We start from the raw sequence: 14971 nt of genomic DNA on the forward strand, positions 1-14971 counted from the left end.
TAACCCACAGCAATATGTTATCCATAACAATATCTTGCCCTACAGTATCTTACCCCACAACATTATCTTATCCCACCGCTGCCACCAGTGTAATGCAAGAACTTTGGCCACCAGTGTCACGCAAGGAACTTTTGATACCACCACTAATGCCATCAGGGTAATGACAGAATATTCTAGTCATCAATAAATGACCCCAGTCTAATGAAGGAAATGATAGAAAACCACCAGTGTAATGCTGGGAAATTTCAAAGATTATGGAAAAAGGGTAGCGTGATCTTATTAGAGGGTTTATTGGAAATATGGTAGAGTGAATCTTTTGGAGAGCAAGTGAGCCGTTAGATATCAGCACATCTTGTGGGCCACTTAATCTCGTCTTTACCACTCCTTAGAGGACAGCAAAGTTCAAACTCATAATGACTTAACCTAAGTTTTACTAAGCACTGAGAACTGAGACAGGTTACTCTTCAAATTGGGAATGCACCCAAACGAAATAATAATGAGGATCAACACTAGAAATATGAAACTTTAAAAGCTAAACTAGTACTGAATGAATATTGATACACATAGATATAATAATCCCGGGGTTACAGTTGGACTCGCAGGAAGATGCAAAGAATAGTGATACACATGAATATATTAATCCCTTTGTCACAGTTGGACTCGCGGGAAGACTCAAAGAATAGTGATACACATGAATATATTAATCCCGTGGTTACAGTTGGAGTTGCGGGAAGACTTAAAGAATACTATGACACTCTCTTAAAATTAAACTTGCACAACTCCAGAATAATATACAGTAAAGTCACAATAATTAAATTAACAATGATAAAAAAACTGTAATGAAAATGGACTGAAAACAAAATGGACCAGCCGATATATTCGTTATTCAAGCTACGTGAACTAGGAAAAGGAGGGGGGGTGTGATTGTGTGGGTAGCTGGCAGTGGTTTGAAACGGACGATCTACAATCCTGAAGAGAAGCGGCTGTCTGGTTAATCAGTAGAAGAGGGTTCAGGGGAATGTATCACCAGTTTAACTTTCGAATATGAGGACTTATTACACGAGGGAGGAAAGGGTGAGAGGGGGGAGGATGAGAGTTCGACACTAACCTGCGAATGTTGAAGAGAAGCGGCGGTCTGGCGTTTTTTTTTTTTTTTTTTTTTGCCTACCTGCCATTAGTGCCGAAGCCCTTGGTCATTAAGGCAAATATATATATATATATATATATATATATATATATATATATATATATATATATATATATATATACAAACATATATATACATACATACTTTCATACACACACATCCATGCATATAATTATACATACACACGTTCATACACATATATATATATATATATATATATATATATATATATATATATATAATAATAATTTTTTATTGTAGTTATATTTTGTATTTTTATTTTTTTATTTTTTTTATTTTTTTAACCTTACGTTATCTAATAGGAAAAAAAATGTCTAAGAAACCTAAAGTCCCTAAAACTAATAACCTAACAGACCAATCGCTAACCTATACTAAATCCTAAAAAGACAAATAGGTAAACCTTCAGTAATGATAAAAACAAAAATACTTTGACCAAGAGAACACCATCAACGGCAGATATGTAATGCCTTTCTACATTACATACCTGCACTCATTACCTGGTGACTGTCAGGCGAGGCACAACCTAATATAGGGGACATCAGAATGTGACAGAGAACCAGGCGTGTCAGGAACATTTCCATATACGTCAGCTGTCGGAACTAATTAGAATAACTCAAGCAAGATGGTAGAATATATTTACATAATATGCTCAAAAAGTGAAGAACCTTGCCCAACAGACCACCATTGACTGCAAGTGCCCAATACCTTTCTATATTGCACGCTTGCACTCATCAGCTGGTGACTGTCAGTCACGGAACGGGGTTTAATGTAGGGGACATCAATATCAGAAATAGATCAGTGGGTGGGGGAACTATTTCAGATATGTCAACTGTCAACCCTAATTAATAGTACAATATATACATATTTACAGTTGATACAATCCATAACCATACAGTAAATAAGTCACATCACTCTGATCAGTCCGGTCTCTCTCAAGAAAGCCATCAATTTATCGGTCATAGCAATGTCCCCATCACCCAGGATGGTGGAAAGGGTGAAGGGGACCTCTGCTGTGCCGCAGTAATTTATAAGTGAAGCACGTTCACGAATAAATCGCCGACAGCACAGGACGTTATGACTGATAAATAACACAGATGTCACAGTGCGGTGGGAAGTGTCATTCCATATAAGGTTTCATGTGCGTTAACATGGTAGCATTGAGCAGTAGGCGAGCCAACACTTTTTCTTCCAGGCGACTTGGACGGTTGGCAGTGTCCCAGTCGCCCAGGTACGGCTTACATGTTGGAATATTTAGTCTGGTCCACTGACCTTGCCACAGAAGATTTATTGATTTCTTTCCAGGAGAGAGACTCAACCTTAGATCACGAGGAATGTCCCAAGTCTTCTTGAGCTTTACAGCCGACTCTGCAAGTAGGTCAGCCTGCTCATTGCCGTAAATACGACAATGACCAGGCACCCAGATTACCGTGAATGATTTGTTGCATGAATGCAATTTATTAACGATGCGGCCCTGAATCTCGTGCGAGTTCATAGTGCAAGATGCAATTGCCTGAAGGGCTGATTTTGAGTCTGAAAATATGACAAATAAGTCATAAAGAAAGAATTTAGAGCATAGTCGATGGCTTTGTCAATAGCAAAATGTTCAGAGATAAACACAGATTTATGAGTCGGCAACCGATACATGAGGGCACATTCAGTCGACCACACACTAGCACCCACACAATCACTTGACTTGGAGCCATCGGTGTACAATTGGTGGGACCCCAAGTGACGAACGATGATATTACGAAACACGTGGTGGACCTCTGCCTCCAGCGCCTGGGTATTTGGTGCTGGGAGCCATGTTACATCAACAGTAAAGCTGGGTGGCTCCCAAGGCGCTATATTTTTTAACACCAAGCTGTCACAGTCACTGAGGTCCACACCAGTCTCCAGGGTTAGTAAGTGGAGGTGAACGGCAAGTGGCCGACGCACCCCCCGCATAAGATGGTGGTGTTAACGCAGGGGGGTACAGGCCACATTGTCGATATTACTTTTTCTCAATGTCTGCACACTGTAGGACAGGGCCAGATGGTCTCGCTGAATATGGAATGGAGGCACATTCGGCTCCACTTCCATTTGAGCTACACGTGTACACCAGACAGCTCCAAGACACTTTCGCAAACATTTATTCTGCAACACATCCAATCCTTTCAGCGTGGCATCGAATGCCGAGCCATACACCTGTGCGCCATAGTCTAGCTTCGATCTAACAAGGGACTTATACACCATTAATAAAGATTTTCTGTCAGCTCCCCAAGTTACCCGCTAGGTACTTGAGGACATTTACTGGTTTATTGCAACGATCAAGCAAATTATTAACATGAAATTTAAAGTTCAAACGGCGATCAAAATGTAGGCCCAAAAACTTTACAGAATTTTGAAAAGGTACCGCTTGATTATCCAAAGTTAAGCACAAATTCGGTACGTTACGAGTCGTAAAAACTACAGTAGCGCACTTAGGGATAGAAAACATAACTCTCCAGTGCAAGGCCCATTGGTGGACAGAGTCAAGGGCTGCTTGAATCCACCCAGCCGAAAATTGTGTATTATGGGAGGAGTGCCATATTGCACAATCGTCAGCACAGAGCAAGTATTTAAGATTCCTCGGGATGGGAGCTGATGACAAAATATCATTGATCGTAATACTAAATAATGTGGGACTAAGAACACTTCCCTGCAGTACTCTGTTTTCCTGGATAAATATATCCGATGTTACGTTACAGGGCAGTTTGACAGAAAAAGTTCTGTCCTTTAGGAAATTTGAAATAAAAATAGGCAAATTTCCTCTTAAACCATAAGCATAGAGCTTCATTAGTATACCGGGTCATCATGTCATGTCATAGGCTTTATGGATGTCCAAGAACACCTCTATCATGAATTCTTTATTGGCAAATTCACCGAAATACAATGCTCCAAAGTCATTAAATGATCTAGTAACTTCTGTATTTACAGAAGCCACATTGTCGATCATTTAACAAATTCTTTGACTCTAAAACAAAAAGAAGCCTATTGTTAACCATTCGTTCCATGACCTTACATAGACAAGAAGTCAACACAATAGGACGAAATGAAGTGGATTTCATAAGACGACCAGCCTCTTTGGGTACCAGTATGACGTGCACAAAGTGCCATGAGTTTGGGAACGTTCGAGATGCCCAAATCTCATTGTACAATGCTAACATCTTAGTCAGGTTATCCTGATTAAGATGCTGGATCATATTGTACGTGATGGTGTCTGGTCCAGGGCTGGTGTATTTACAGGATTTAAGGGCAAGGAGCAGTTCATCTAGCGTAAACTCTTGGTTGTACGGAGAGTCTGTGTCTTCTGTGGCAAAGTCTATTATCTGTAGCTCAGCCGTGCGTTTATGATGTTGAAAACACAGATCATATTTGGCTGAGCTACTTACATGAGAAAAACTCCTGGTGAGGATGTCAGCGACGTCCACGGGATCGTCATAGATGGTGTTGTTCACCTGGAGGATGGTCACAGTGATATTTGGGCGTTTATTACTTAATATTTTAAAAGTGGAACAGACTTTACTTAATGGTGTAGTACGAGTCACCGTGGACACAAAGGACCGCCAGGAGTCACGTTTCGCCCTTCTTATTGTTCTCCTTGCCTCAGCCCGTGCTTGTTTGTATGCAATAAAATTGTCCTCAGTAGGCTGACTATCAAAAATCCTGTATCTCCTACTGAATTTCCTTAATGCTTGTCGGCAATCCAGCGTCCACCAATGTGCTCTATGCTTCGCATGAACTGTAGAAGTCTTGGGAATAGTAGCCTCAGCTGTTTGTATTATGGAATTAGTTACATTTTCGACCTTAACATCTATGGTCTCCCCAGATATATCTAAATTGGCGATCCTTGAGAAGGATCCCCAATCTGGTTTCTTATAGTTAAATTTTGGGGGTAGAGGGTCCGAAACAATGTTGCATGTATAAGAAAGACAGATGGGTAAATGATCACTTCCCAAGGAGTCGTCATAAGGGTCCCACAAGAAATCTTGACGTATACCAGGGGAGGCCAGAGATAAGTCAATAGCCAAAAAGTTACCAGTACGATCATCTACACAAGTCGCTCTACCATCGTTCAGAAGAGAGGTTGGACTGCAGTATTAGGTCGGCTATTTGCTTACCACGACCATCGATCATCAAGCTACCCCATTGATAGTGATGGGCATTAAAGTCACCCAACACTAACTTATTCCCAGGAAGATGTTCAAATAGTGAATTTAAAGCATCACTATCAATGAGGCCATGTGGAGGACAGTACAGAGAGCAAATAGACAGATACGTCTTATTAAATTTTACTCTGCACGCGACAGCTTCCAGAGTAGAATTTAGAATCACTTCCATTTGTGGATGTGATTTGTGTGTGTATATGGCAACTCTGTGATCTTCATATCTTCTCTATGGGTGGTAGTGTGTGAACTGTGGTGGATCAGGATGATCCTCCAGGCGCATCTCCTGTAAACAAACAACGTCTGGCCTGTGTATGAAAGCAAGATTGCTGTATTTTGTAATTTATTCCCAACACCTCTACAGTTCCACTGTAATATGGTGAATGCAGCAGTTTAAGATTTACGAAGGTGGCCAGTGCTCTTAGTTTTTTTATGCCCCCCACGACCAGGCGAGTTGCTACCGGGGGACCTATCCCGGTACTTGCTGACGGAAACCTCCATTTTTTCGTCAATAACAAGGGTCCCAGATTCCACCGAGGAAGAGCTACCCTTTCTCTCGCTAACTGGGCCAGAAGCAGGAAGAATATGAGGTCGTGACTTGGTACGGGTGGTCATATTACTCTTACTAGAGTTGTCAGGGTTCTGTTAGGCTTGACTGACTGTAAGGCAACAGCAGCCTGAGAGTAAGAAGTTGCAACAGGGGTGTCAGTTTGAGAGGTGGATTGGACAGGAGGCTGAGATGGAGAGGTAGAATGTGTGGCAAGAGGAACCGGTTCAGGGTCAGTCTGTGTTGCAGCAGAGCACATCACGGGACGGGACATCACCGCCGAAGCATATGGCCTATTCGGCATAGGAGTTGCATGCAACTCCTTCACCTTTTTCCTTGCTTCATAGTCGCTTTCACTGTGCACACCTCTTTCTCCTCCTTCCACTTGGGACAATCCCTACAGGAAGAGGAGTGAGCACCCTTACAGTGAAAGCAACAGATAGTCTCAGATGTCCACTGCTCAGCATCGTGACCCTGTGTTGCACATTTGCCACACACTGACTGTGAAGCCCGACAGTCTTAGCACCGTGCCCATATAATTGACACTTTAAACAACAGAGTTGGTTGGGGATATATGGCCTTACATTAACAATTTCGTAGCCAACTTTGACATGTGCCAGGAGTGAAACTTTGCCGAAAGTCAAAACAATAGTGGCCATCTTCGTCCTCATGCCTTTGGAAAATCTAGCAATGACATCTTGCTGAGCAAGTTCCTCTATGATCTCTTCGTTACTCATCACCATGAGATCCCTGCAAGTGATAACACCCTTGCAGGACTTTATTGAAGTTGGGGTCTTGGCCTCGACATCATAGCTGTGAAACTTGTGCAGCTTAGCAAGTCCTTAACTTGGGATGAATTACAAGTCTTTACAAGGAGGTCTCCGTTCGCAAGTTTTTTAACTTGCTCCGCCTCCTCAGCACAGCCATCAATAACTTTCTTGATCATGAAGGGATTGAGATTGCTCAAGGGAGTGGAACCTAGAGCATGGATGATCACAAACTCAGCGTTATTTACATTGATGTCGCTAGCCAAACGAGTCTGGGGCCGTTCTGTCTGGGGGTTGTCAGTCCATTTAGCAGTCAGGGGTCGGTCAGGACTACCTCCCCCCCTGAAGGGGGGGGAGGCAGTAGGGGCGTCCGACATAGTAACCACTTCCTCCTCATGGGGGAAGTGGGAAGAAAGAGAAAAACAAGCAAGGGACAAAGTACCCAGGGAAAAACACACCTAGTCGAAGATTACCCTCTCAAACCACTCTTGGGAGGATGCACCTGTGTATAACTCACACCCCAGAGCGATCAGTGGGGGGTACACTCCAGAGACGAGTAAGCAAAGGCAATCTCAGTAAACAGATACAGACACCTACTATATCTCTAATAAGGGTAGGGAGGAATATGAAGGCTAACTAACCTAACTTTATTAGGGATAAGTGCAAAAAACTATTGCTGGTGGGGCAGCCCTAGAATCTGGAGGAGAGTTCAGCACACGTCTGCTCTCTCCGCTACCATTCATCAAAGTCCCGGCGGTTGTTCTTTCGTTCGTTCGTTCAAAGATTCCCTGCACCTATAGTGCAGGCCGGGCCATACATTAGCCCGGTCAGTGGGGTATGGGCTGGTTAAAAAACAGTAAGGGAGGAGGACAGGACCTTGGGATTGCCCAGCACACACGCCCTGTCTCCTGGCTGACTATGTGGTGTGTGTGGGCGGTTGTTGTCGCCTCGTGCCTTTTATATACTAAATCAAAACAGTGTTTGGATATCGGCTAAAACTTTAACTCATTACTTTGTAATATTTTTTTCTACTTGATCTGCAAAGAATATGAGATATACGTTTGCACTTGACATACGTAGATGAATGACTTACGATGGTTAAAATTTTTGTAACAAGCGCATTGGAACTTTAATCATAACGAAGCCAAATTAATTAGGAATTCAAACAGTTTTATTACCCGCGTCGGTTTATGCCCACGTGACTGTAAACAAAGAGTCCAGTAACATGAATTTCGCGCTTCACAAATGATTACCTTCAACAATCTTACTTCAGATAGCTCTCAATCACAACTGCATAGTACAAAGGGGGAATATTATTAACTTCAGCATGTAAATCTCTAGATCAGAATACGAAGGACTTTCGCGATTTTTAATTTATACTAAAATTCCGCGGTTATACTTCTTTGTTAATAACGGCTGGTTCACTATGTATAAACATCAATCATATTCACATCAACATTTGCCTCTTTACCATCAATATCAGAATAGCCTAGTGTTCACATTATGAATATCAGTTAATACTAGACTTAAATATAGAACTTAACGGTTAAAATATGAACTGTACAGGCTATATAATATTACCTAAGATTACACTTACAATATTAGCTTATACTAATACTTAAAATTATGGCACTACAGTAGTGTGCGTGTGCGAAGAAAAGAGGAAGAAAAGGATGAAACATGATAAATGAGGGATATGAGGGAGGGAAAGGAATGCAATTGACGGGAAAAAAGAGAAAATGAGAGTAAGGCGTATAAGGGAAGACGAAAAATGCAGGTAAGGATATACAGAAGCAAGAGAACGAGAAAAGAAGTACTATTGATTCAGCAGGTAAAATGTGGAGAGTGATATATAAAATGGACAGTGAAAAGTAACCTGTTTACCATCGTGGAAGATTGTTGTTGTTTCGTACCCCAGGTCTGTCTTGCTGAACAGACCAGACATGCAACTGTCTAAGTGGGCCGTACTAAGGGCACAGCCAGGGTTCTCAAATTATGGGTTGCGACCCCACGTAGGATCGTGAGATGATTTTGAGGGGTCATGAGATGATTTCTGAGAGAGAGAGAGAGAGACAGACAGACAGACAGACAGACAGACAGACAGACAGACAGAGAGAAGAAAAAATTGTGACACCTTTCCATTTTGGGTGTGTGTGTGAGGTGTTATAATAAAATATATGTAACCACTCATTAAAGTTGTAATATAGGGAATGTGTATAATGTATTTATTTTTTTTTAAGCAGGGCTACATATTGTAACCAGTGCTTCACTAAATGTTATAGTTAGAACGTAGGGTGGGAAATGCATGCGATTTTTTTTAAGGAAATTTGGTGTTTGTACAATTATTTAACCTGTGGATTGCGCAATTATCTTTTTTTTTTCCCACTCCCTGGTGCGCAAAAAAATGATTTTTTTTTTTTTTTTTTTTTTTTAGTTTTTGTTTATTATAAACTTGAAGATATATGCATCCAGGGCATCATCTATGGAAAGGAAACAATCTCTCTCTCTCTCCGTCTTTGCATAGGGCCATGCGTAAATTTACGTAGGGGAGTAGTGAAAAAATGAATAAAAAGAATTGTTTTTGTTTATCATAAACTTGAGGGTAAACATCCAGGGCATCATCTGGTGAAAAGGAAAAAATCTCTCTCTCTCTCTCTCTCTCTCTCTCTCTCTCTCTCTCTCTCTCTCTCTCTATCTCTATCTCTCTCTCTCTCTCTCTCTCTCTCTCTCTCTCTCTCTCTCTTTGCTCAGTGCCATGTGTAAGTTTGCGTAGGGATGGAGTATTTAGCAGCGATGCACGGCCAGCACAGCCTGAGCTGTGGCTCGCAATCCACGGGTTAAATATACAAAACGTCGAACAACAGTACAATACAGCGGTTCCTAAGCCTGCATTTGCAGTATTCGTATCATCTGATGCATGTGTACATTGATGTTTATAGTAAAATTTTAAGGATACAGATAATTTTTGTTACAAAATGACATATTGTGATATCTACTCGGCACCATTTGGTAAGAAAAAGTCAATTAATGTATTTTCAAGTTTTCGTATACTACAGCCCTCTCCCCCACAAAAAAAAAGAAAAGAAAAAGGAACTGATGACAACGGTATGCCTTCTGTGCACAGGACAAGATATTCTTCCCTTCTCCTACTCTCTCGCACCACTTTTTCCTGATCATAACTCTGATAGGTCAGGACCTGTTGGCAACGAGTTCCACTTGTACGCATAACTGGGCTGACAGACTTTTGCGAACTCCACATGGTAGTAACCTACATATCTTTCGGTCCTCAAAATTAGCCTGGTAATGTTTGATGCCTGACAACAGTTGGTGACTGATTATCAGGATCCGTACTTTCAACTATAAAAGGTACCAGTGCCAACCCATCCCTGAATCACGTCTTGTTATGTTTCTGCCCAGAATCGTGCTAAGTCTGTTCTTCGGTCAACTAAAAATAATCTCATCCGTACTAAATGCTCACAACTCATTAGCTCGAATTCTTCCTGCTCCTTCTATCACCTTGCCAAAAACTTTTCCGACAACTTTACCTCATCATTCTTCCCTCCTCTCTTCTATTCTCCTGGTTCTGTAGCTATTTCTTCTGCTGATAAAGCAGATCTCTTCACTCAGACTTTCTCCTCCAATTCACCTTAGATGATTCTGGTGCTGTTCCTCCATCACTCCCCCTCTCTGACTTCCTCATAGCTGACATTAAAATTTCTTCAGCTGATGTATTTTTTGTCATCACTGGTCTCAATACTAACAAGGCATATGGGCCTGATGGAGTCCCTCCTGTTGTCCTCAAGAACTGTGCTTCAGGTAAACTCTTTCGCCTTTGTCTGTCAACTTGTACTTTTCCTTCATGCTAGAAGTTTGCTTTCATTCAGCCAGTTCCAAAGAAGGGTGACCATTCCCAACCCTCTAACTATCGTCCAATTGCCTTAACATCCTGTGTCTCAAAAGTTTTTTAGTTAAATCTTAACAGAAAAAGTTTAATGCATCTTTCCTGTCACAACCTTCTTTCTGATAGTCAGTATGGGTTCCGTCAGGGACACTCCACTGGCGATCTTCTCACCTACTTTTCAGACTCCTGGTCATCCTCCTTTCGGAAACTTGGCAAAAGCTTTGCTATTGCACTTGACATCTCAAAGGCTTTCGATCGAGTCTGGCATAAATCTTTTATTTCCGACTTGCCCTCTTACGGTTTCTATCCTTCTATCTGTGCTTTCACCTATAGCTTCCTTTCTGGTCGTTCTATAGCCACTGTTTTAGAAGGCCATCGTTTTTCTCCTAGATCTATCAACAGTGGTGTTCCTCAGGGCTCTGTCCTATCACGAACTCTCTTCCTTTCATTCATCAATGATCTTCTAAGCTGTTCATCTAACCCAATCCACTCGTACGCTGCTGATTCCACCCTTCACCTTTCTATTCAGTTCGTGTAATGTCCACCTCAGCAGTTACTTCAACAAACAAGGGATGAGGCTATGGCACACGTAATGTCTGACTTGGCTCGTATCTCTGACTTGGTTAAAAATAATCTTGTGTTTAACCCGCCTTTTACGACAAGCAGGGATACTGGGGGAGTATTCTTGAAACCCCCCTACCCCCAGGGGGTAGCAAAAGCTTTGCTATTGCACTTGACATCTCAAAGGCTTCCTTTCTGGTCGTTCTATAGCCACTGTTTTAGAAGGCCATCGTTTTTCTCCTAGATCTATCAACAGTGGTGTTCCTCAGGGCTCTGTCCTATCACGAACTCTCTTCCTTTCATTCATCAATGATCTTCTAAGCTGTTCATCTAACCCAATCCACTCGTACGCTGATGATTCCACCCTTCACCTTTCTATTCAGTTCGTGTAATGTCCACCTCAGCAGTTACTTCAACAAACAAGGGATGAGGAACACCACTGTTGATAGATCTAGGAGAAAAACGATGGCCTTCTAAAACAGTGGCTATAGAACGACCAGAAAGGAAGCCTTTGAGATGTCAAGTGCAATAGCAAAGCTTTTGCTACCCCCTGGGGGTAGGGGGGTTTCAAGAATACTCCCCCAGTATCCCTGCTTGTCGTAAAAGGCGACTAAAAGGGTTGGCGGAGGGTTAGTGCCCCTCCCCGGAAAACAACTAACTAAAGAAACAAACAAGAAGCCTCGGACAAGGACTGACCAAACGTTGACGACCCAGGACCGGACAAAGGACTTGGTAATGTGTACATGGAATGTAAGAGGAGCGAATGATGAGGTGAAAGAGAGAGAGATTGTCCAGGTGCTTGAGGATGCGAAAGTGGATGTATGTGGAATAACTGAAACAAAATGGAGAGGAGAAAGTGTGAGAGAATGGGAGTATGGATGGGGTATATGTGCAGGAGTAGATGAGAATGAGAGGGCAAAGGAAGGAGTGTGTATAGTTGTGAGTAAAAGATGGAAGAAGAGCATAAGACAGTATGGATCAGTTGGGTCAAGGATTGTGTGGGTAAAGTTGAAAGTTGGAATACAAATGTGGGGGATTGTGTGTGTGTATGCGCCAACGCAAGATCGTGCTAGAAGAGTGAGAGAAGAGTTCTGGACAAATGTGGAAGTGTGCATGGAAAAGTTTGGAAGGAATGAGAGAGTGTTTTTGATTGGTGATATGAATGGTAAAGTTGGTAATGTGAAGGTGGATGGAATAGTTGGTGAGTGGGGTGTGCCTGCTGAGATAGATGAGAATGGGAGTGCGTTAGTGGACATTTGTGCTGGGAGGGTTGGTGATAGCCAATACCCTCTTCAGGCATAAAATGATCCACAGGTATACATGGCGAGTGATGAGAAGGGTGGGTGGTGAACTGAGTGAAAGGAAGGCAATGATTGATTATGTGTGTGTGGATGAAAGGATGCGAAGATGTGTAAAGGATGCAAGAGTGTATAGAGGTTGGGGGAGTGGACTTTCTGACCACTACTTGGTGGTGGCCAGAATCAATGTCCAATTAGAATGGAGGAATAGAAGAAGGGAAAGACGAGAGGAAGGAGTAGTTGCAAGGAGAGTGGAAAGGTTACAAGAGGATGAGAAAAAGGCAGAGTATAAGAGAGAAGTGGAGGAACGATTGGGCAAATATGAACTGGAGCAGATGGGAGACGTGGAAGGTGTGTGTAAGATATTTACAGAAGAAATATGTGCAGCATGTGATCTGGTGTGTGGAAGGAAGAGAAGACGGACGGGGGTGCAAGGAACAGCGTGGTGGACAGAAGAGGTGAAACAGGCTGTGGCACAAAAGAAGAAAGCATACAATGAATGGTTGAGAAATAGGGGCGTGGAAGAAGTTGAGAGGCGGAAGAGAGAGTTATATGTGGAAAGGAAGAGAGAGGTGAAGATATTAGTAAGAGAGAGTAAGAAGAGAGTGGATGAGGAATTTGGAAGGAATTTGAGTGTAAAGTGGAGGGACTGTAAGAAAATGTTCTGGAGAGAAGTGAAAAGAGTAAGACAGGGTGGAAATGAAGTTAGTTAGCAGGGGAGTGAAAGATAAAAATGGTAGATTACTAGTGGAGAAGGGAGAAAAAGTGAACAGATGAGAGAACACTTTAAGGAATTGTTGAACGTAGAGGATGGAAGTAATGCGAGTATAAGTGGCTGGGGAATGGCTGGGAGAAGGAGGGAGGTGAGAAGACAGGAAGAAATTAGTAGGATAGAAGTTGTGGAAGCAATGAAGAAAGTTAAATCGGGGAAAGCCCCAGGAATTGATGGAGGTGGTGAAATGCTGAAGCATGGGGAGAGATAGTAGTAGAATGGATGTGGAAGATGTGCAGATTGGCCTGGTAGGAAGGTAGAGTCTTGGAGGATTGGAAGTCAGGTATAATTATTCCCTTGTACAAAGGAAAAGGGGAAAAAGAAGTGTGTGGTAACCATAGGGGCATTTGTCTTCTTAGTATAATAGGAAAAGTGTATGGTAGGATACTTATAGACAGAGTAAGAGAAAGAACAGAGAAATTAGTTGGAGAAGAACAGGGAGGCTTTAGGAAGGGAAGAGGTTGTGTAGATCAGATATTCATTCTTAGATCTTTAGTGGAAAAGTTTCTAGAGAAGGGAAAGAAGTTGTATGCGGCTTTCATGGATTTGGAGAAAGCATATGACAGGGTGGATAGACAAGGATTGTGGAAAGTGTTAAGAATATATGGAGTAGATGGGAAGTTGTTGAATGCTGTGAAGAGTATGTACGATGGTGCGAAGGCTGCAGTGCGTGTGGATGGTGAACTAAGTGAATTTTTCTCTTTGAAAGTTGGTTTGAAACAGGGATGTGTCATGTCTCCATGGTTGTTCAATCTGTACATGGATGGGGTAATAAAGAGGTACAAGGTAGGGTAGTGGATGTTGGAGTGGCCCTGGTGAGAGAGGATAGTGTTTGGAAACTCCCTGTACTGTTGTTTGCAGATGATACTGTGTTGTTGAGTGAAGACGAAGGGGAGCTGCAAGGCTTGGTGGATGAGTTTGAGAGAGTGTGTAAGAAACGGAACCTAAAGGTGAATGTAGGGAAGAGTAAAGTGATGGTCTTTGAGAGAGGTGAAGTCAGTGAATGTACAGCGAGGTTGGATGGTGAGGAATTGGAAAATGTGAGTACGTTTAAGTATTTGGGTAGTGTGATGAGTAAGGATGGAGGTTTGGAGGGTGAAGTGCTTGAAAGGGTACAGCAGGGAAGAAAGGTTGCTGGTTCCTTGAAAGCAGTGATAGGAAACAGGGAAGTGAGCATGGAAGTAAAAAAGTTACTACATGACAGTATTGTGATACCAACTCTAACGTACGGAAGTGAAGCTTGGACATTGTTGGAAGGACACAAGTCAAGAGTGAGAGCAGTGGAAATGAGTTATTTAAGAGGAGCCTGTGGAGTCACGTGGAGAGACAGGCTGACGAATGAGGATATAAAGGAACGTTGTGGTGTGGATGTGGATGTGATAGGAAGCGTTGTGAGGAACACACTGAGGTGGTTTGGCCATGTGGAGAGGATGGAGGGTGAAAGACTGACAAAGAGAGTGTATGTGAGTGAGGTGGAGGGTGGAAGAGGGAGGGGGAGACCGAGGATGAGATGGAGGGATGGGGTGGAGAGGTATATGAGAGAGGGGGGTGTGAGTTGGGAGCAGGGCAGTGAAATGGCGGGGGACAGGGCGACTTGGAGGCGATTTGTTTGTGGCCACCCCAAACGGGATTGAGGCGTCAGGCAATAGATAGATAGATAGTTTAACCCGCCCCATCCCGACCACTTTTCCACCACTGACTCCCCCCAATCCCGACCATTTTAGGAAAAAAAATTTTTTGGCTTAAACCTTCTCTTTTGGTGAGAAACATCGA

The sequence above is a fragment of the Coenobita brevimanus genome, chromosome 38, assembly GCF_032717465.1.
Source record: "Coenobita brevimanus isolate Jiangsu-jjx chromosome 38, ASM3271746v2, whole genome shotgun sequence".
In the NCBI taxonomy this organism is placed as follows: Eukaryota; Metazoa; Arthropoda; class Malacostraca; order Decapoda; family Coenobitidae; genus Coenobita; species Coenobita brevimanus.